The 6,093-nt window shown below is 53.9% G+C and overlaps 1 protein-coding gene across 1 annotated transcript in view; it reads left to right on the top strand.

The window, feature by feature from the left end:
- A4GALT (alpha 1,4-galactosyltransferase (P1PK blood group)) overlaps positions 1–6,093 on the top strand; it is a 29,601-nt gene continuing 23,508 nt past the window's right edge. The window contains exon 1 of the mRNA XM_017850039.1: positions 1–91. The gene's annotated coding sequence lies outside the window, so the exon portion shown is untranslated. The remainder of the gene's footprint in view (positions 92–6,093) is intronic.

Genomic DNA, 6,093 nt, shown 5'->3' with positions numbered 1-6,093 from the left:
GGCCCCGGGCACTGCCCTCCGGCCGCCGAGCCGCCCGCCCGCCGGGGCCCCGCTGTCCGCTGTCCGCTGCCCGCTGCCGCGGGAGCCAGAGGTACTAGGGGCCGCGCCAAGGGTGCGGGGGCGGGGGCTCCAGGCGGATCCTGCGGCTCCCGGTGGGGAAGAGGCGCCTCGAGAAGGCAGGGGCTGGGGGGACCGCGAGGGGCCGAGGTGCTGGGCCGCCGCCCTAGCCCGGGCCACCTGTTCTGGAGGCGACATTTGTGCGCGCACGAACCCCGCGCGGCGGTGCCAGCCACCGCCTCCACCCCAACTGCACCCCGAAGTGGGGCGCAGCGGCTGGACCCGGAGCCCCGGCCCTCGCTGACAGGACGCGCCTGGCTCCGGAACCCTCGAGGGCAGCCCCGCCCGGTTGGGTCCCGGGGCTGGAGAGGGGGCGTCGGGGAGAAGTCAGGTTCGAGGCAGGCTCTGCCCGGCCACCTTGGTCGAGTCGCGCCCCTCCGTCCGAGGGAGGCCTGGGCACCGGGCGGTGCTCGCCCCGGAGCGGATGCGACTGGGGATGGGGATGGAGAGCGTCTGGCAGGAGGGGGCTCTGCCGGGCTGGAGGCGTCGGCGCCGGCCTTGGGGAGGGTGAGGATTTGAACCTGCCCAGAAGCTGGAAGGGCCCTCCCCGTACGGGAAACGGCCTGGGTACGAGCTGGGCACAGGGCGAGCCGGTTGGAGTCGCCCGGCCTCCGCGCTCGCCTCGGATCCACAGGCGCCCCTCCCTCCTCTCCAGCTGGGGAAGATTGAGGGCTGAGCGGAGCGGAACTAGGCTTGGGAGAGGCTCTGCTGGGGCACCTGGTTCCAGCGCCCATCCCATTTCACTGCCAGGGCCCTTCCCTCAGTTTCATCACCTGTCATCCGGGGGGATAAGTTCCCACCGCCTGGATAGTCTCGGCTGAGCCTCTGGCCCTGAGTGGGTTAAGGCGCCATCTCCCCTGCACCCACCTTTCCCTTATGACACCCTCTCTGCGGCTTCCTCCCCTCCGCCAATGTCGAGTGATTGTTCCGCGAAGGCCCCTTGGGGTCACTTACCCTGCATTCAGCAAATAATCCCGAGCACCTGGTGTGTCTCAGGCCGGGTCTGGCCTTCCTGTTCCGCCACTAGCTGCTCAAAGACTACCCCTATGTCACCTCCTCCCAAAGAATGGGGGGGAGCCACCTTGCCCAGGGTCCCATAGCAGAGTGCAGATGGAGCCAGGCCTCCCTCAAGATTTCCCACAACCCTCTCCAGCCTCAAACCTTCTCCAGGACCCGAAACCCCCCCAAAAGGGGGTCCCCAAATCAAAGGAATACAAAGGAAAACAAAATATAAAGGAAAAGAAAGGGAGAGGAGAGATGGAATCCTCTCTGTCATTAGTTTTTTGTTTGTTTGGTTTTTAGGCACTCCCTCTGTCACTCAGGCTGGAGTGTTGTGGCAACTTATTGCAGCCTCAAACTGCTAGGCTCAAGCAATCCTCCCACCCCAGCTTGCCCAGCTGAGACTAGGGGCACACACCACTACACCCAATGTTGTCATTAGTTTGTCTCTCAAACGTTTTTCTAATGCCTTGGATGCCTGTCATTTCTTGTCTGCTAGGACAGCTCAGTATTAGAGGATAAACTCCGAAATGGACAGCCATCTAAAAAATATGTTTTGTCTCCTTGTACTAACTGAAGCCCTCTAGCTGCTAGGCTAATGGGTCCATTAATTTCCAGTTTGTGTGATGGGCCCTGGGACCCCAGTGTGGGGCAGGGTTGACAGAATCTCTGCAGGTGGTTTGTGTGGAACACCAGGAGGTTGTGAACGACCACATCAGCCCCAGCTAGCAACTCCCAAGCCCACCTGGCCATGGGGCCACTGGGTTCAGACCTCCAAGGATGCAGTTCAGCTGGGGATGCAGGTCCCAGAAAGTGGTGGCAGGTGGACGGCTCCACCACCAAGCTGGCCATCTGAGTTCTGAAGTGTACCTCCTCTCACTCTTTCCAGCTGCCTTCTTCTTTGGGGGCCTCCTCGGCGTGCTCACAAACTCCTGTTGATCACCCTGCATTTTCATCGGCTCACCGCATCCTTCCCCCCAGATTGGAAGCTCCTGGAGGGAAGGAGCCTTGTCCAGATCCCAGAGCTCAGTACCAGGCCTGGCACCTAGCAGGTGCTTGCTGAATATTGTTTGAATGAATTAACTGAAAGAAGTAGGAAAAATCATTCCTGTTTGCATACTTGTAGATAACTATTGTTAACATTTGCCTTCTTTTGCCAGACCTTTGAAAACACGTTTTCCCAGTCGGGTGCGGTGGCTCATGCCTATAATCCCAGCACTTTGGGAGGCTGAGGTGGGTGGATCACTTGAAGTCAGGAGTTCGAGACCAGCCTGGCCAATGTGGTGAAACTCCGTCTCCACTAAAAATATAAAAAATTAACCAGGTGTGGTGGCACGTGCCCGTAATCCCAGCTACTCAGGAGGTTGAGGCAGAAGAATCGCTTGAACCTGGGAGGTGGAGGTTGCAGTGAACCGAGATCACACCACTGCACTTTAGGTTGAGCAACAGAACAAGACTCTGTCTCCAAAAAAATAAATAAATAAAATAAATAAATAATAATAAACACCTTTTTCCATATTTGAATATGTCTATATAAAATATTTTCCATTAGTATAATTTCATGAGCATTCCTCACCTCAAACTTTTAAAATTTTTCATTGCTTGCATTTTGCTACATCATGTTGAGTTATTGGATCTCTTTTGACTTTTTAAAAATATATTTGGCTCTTTTCAATAATGTTACATTGAATTTCTGCATACATTTATACATGGCCAGATCTTTCCTGGGAAGGAATTAACCTGGTAGTCAGTGTGTATGAACTTCTAGTATGGCTGTATCTAGACCCAACTAGATATTTCTTCGTATTTCCTAGAAATGAAATTCCTGAGCAGCTAGGTTCTTTGTATGTTGCTTGTTGATTGGTTTGAACTGATCAATAAGGTTTTGCCCCTTGTCTGGTTTCTGTGTGGCAAAGATCTTTCCCCAATTTATCATTTGGCTCTTATTTGTGGGGGTGTGTGGGGGTGTATGTCTGTGAGAGAGAGAGATAGAGAGGAGCAGCAAGTTTTTTTATTTTATCTGTGTGTGTGCTTTCTGATGAGGAAGACTTGGCTGCATTTATGAGCTGATGGAAAAGCCAGAAGAGAGAGCTCAGCTCCCTCAGACCCGGGAGAAGGAGGGACAGGTTAACAGGCTGAGGTCTCTGAGGACTGAGGAGGTGGGAGGATGCAGTGCTGCTCCCAAGGGACCTCCTGAGCTGGTGAGGACAGGAGGCAAAAGGGAGGAGCTGGGGGGGACACTTGATGAATTGGCTTTGGTCTTCCCCAGAGAGAGTTGAAAAGTCAGCGGAGGGGAGGGCCCCAGTCCCTGGGTGCTGCTGGGAGGGAGCAGGTGTGAACACTCCCATTGACAGCTATGCAGGGAGGGGAGAGCCTAGTTCAGGGTGAGTCCATGCGGAGCCAGGTTCAAAGCAGGCTGTCCACATACAAACCACATGCCCTTGGGAATTGCTCTTCTCTCCGAGTCTCCATTTCTTGTAGCTATCAGGAAGTGGCAGCTCTTTGAGTAAGTGCCCTTCCCTCTCCCATCTGCCGCCTTTGTCTTCCCTATGGACAGACCCTAGGGTTGCAGAAGCTTCCAGCTGTGCAGTTGGCCACAGGACTAGGGGAGCCCCCTTCCCTTCCAGATCAGTGTCCACATACCCTCCCCTGTGCCCACACACCTTCCCCTGTGCCCACACTCTCACCCACCACAAGCCTACTCCAGCAGGAGCACCACAGCCTTCTGGGGTCGTGATGAGCTGGCAGACAGGGAGCCAGGTGGACCAGCACATGAGAGCAAAACAGGAAGAGTGTCTGTCTTCACCTTCGCTGTTTGAAAGTCATTGTCCCAGATATAGGTACAGGACCCAGAGAGCCCCAACCATCTGTGGCCATCATTTTTGTTCCTTCCCCTTCAGTTTGGGGTGGGCCTCTTTCCATTGAGCCCCCACTAGGTACCAGACACTGTTACCTGACCTTACCAGACCCTGTCAGCCACCATGCTCTGTTATTCCCGTTTTACAGACAAGGAGACCGAGTCTCAGAGTCAAGCGTCTCCTCTTGGCCACAGTGAGATTGAGCCGCTAGCCTGGTGCAACCCCAGGCGAATGAGGCTGAACTACAGGTAGACCCCTTTCCCCCAGCAAAGGGTGTTTGAACCCCGCTCTGCCGCTGCCCAGCAGGCCTTGGTTTCCTCCGCACTTACACTGTAGTTAATCATAAGAGGACCTGCCACACGCGATGGTGAGGGATTAAACAAGTCACAGCAGAAAACCACTTTGACCAGTGTCTGCACACGGTCAGTGCTCAGAAAATACATGCCATTGTTATTATTAAACCACACAGCTCCAGGCCTGACAGTGAGCTTTTAATAAATGTTAACTCAACACTGGAGAAGCCTTCTTACCCCGTCAGCAGTGCAAACAGAAACAACAATGAGATCACATTTGCCACTCACCGGAGTGGTGGAGAGGACGGTCATGCAGCCCACTCACCCTCCTATGCCCTGGGAGAGCCTGTGGTGAGGCAAGTGTGCCCTGAGCCTGGAGTAGGAGTGGGAAAGAGCAGGTTAGGGCTCCATATCTGAAGCTTTAAATTGTATTTCCGAGGCCAGGTGCGGTGGCTCACGCCGGTAATCCCAGCACTTTGGGAGGCCGAGGTGAGCGGATCACCTGAGGTTGGGAGTTCAAGACCAGCCTGAGCAACATGGAGAAACCCTATCTCTACTAAAAACACAAAATCAGCTGGGTGTGGTGGCGCATGCCTGTAATCCCAGCTACTTGGGAGGCTGAGGCAGAAGAATCGCTTAAACCCGGGAGGCAGAGGTTGTGGTGCGCCGAGATTGTGCCATTGCACTCCAGTCTGGGCAGCGAGCAAAACTCTGTCTCAAAAAAAAAATTTAAAAATTGTGTCTTTCCAGCCAGGTGTGGTGGCTCACACCTATAATCCCAGCACTTTAGGAGGCTGAAGGTGGTGGATCACTTGAGTCCAGGAGTTACCTTTTTTTTTTTTTTTGCAATATAACTTTTGAGACAGGTTCTTGCTCTATTGTCTAGGGTGGAGTGCACTGGGGCAATCATGGCTCACTACAGCCTCAACCTCCTGGGCTCAAGCGATCCTCCCACCTCAGCCTCCTGAGTAGCTGGGACCACAGACACCCTCCACCATTCCCTGCTAATTTTTTTATTTGATTTTTTGCAGAGAAGGAGTCTCATTATGTTTTCCAGGCTGGTCTGGAGCTCCTGGGCTCAAGTGATCCTCACGCCTCCGCCTCCCAAAGTGCTGGGATTACAGGCATGAGCCACCTTGCCCAGCCCTAAATTATATTTCCTTTAACCCAGAGGGTTCATTTCTAGGAACCAGTCCTATAGAAGCAGTTAAGGACCTGCTCAAAGATATAAGTGATGGTTACCATGGTGTTGTTTATAAAAGCCAAAAAGATCAAAACCACATTTCTGGTGGTCAAGACAGGAAATGTATGAAAGGAAGGCAGGAACTGCCTTAAAATGGGATACAAGGCCGGGCGCGGTGGCTCAAGCCTGTAATCCCAGCACTTTGGGAGGTCGAGACGGGCGGATCACGAGGTCAGGAGATCGAGACCATCCTGGCTAATACGGTGAAACCCCGTCTCTACTAAAAAATACAAAAAAAACTAGCCAGGCGACGAGGCGGGCGCCTGTAGTCCCAGCTACTCGGGAGGCTGAGACAGGAGAATGGCGTGAACCCGGGAGGCGGAGCTTGCAGTGAGCTGAGAGCCGGCCACTGCACTCCAGCCTGGGCGGCAGAGCAAGACTCCGTCTCAAAAAAAAAAAAAAAAAAAAAAAAGGGATACAATGTTGCCTTGGAATTTATGGTGTGAGGGCTGTATTGCTTTCTTAGATCTCTAAGACGTAAGTTACATTGTAGCACTCCCAAAATCATCCCAATCAAAAGGCAAGTCCTTCAGCAGCTCTCAAGGCCTCCCCCCGCGGCCCCCCTCCCCCCCACCCGCACCCG

This window comes from Rhinopithecus bieti, unplaced genomic scaffold (genome assembly GCF_001698545.2).
Source record: "Rhinopithecus bieti isolate Rb0 unplaced genomic scaffold, ASM169854v2 scaffold_33210, whole genome shotgun sequence".
In the NCBI taxonomy this organism is placed as follows: domain Eukaryota; kingdom Metazoa; phylum Chordata; class Mammalia; order Primates; family Cercopithecidae; genus Rhinopithecus; species Rhinopithecus bieti.
Note: the sequence above shows the minus strand (reverse complement) of the source record. Positions and strands in the feature narration are given on the sequence as shown.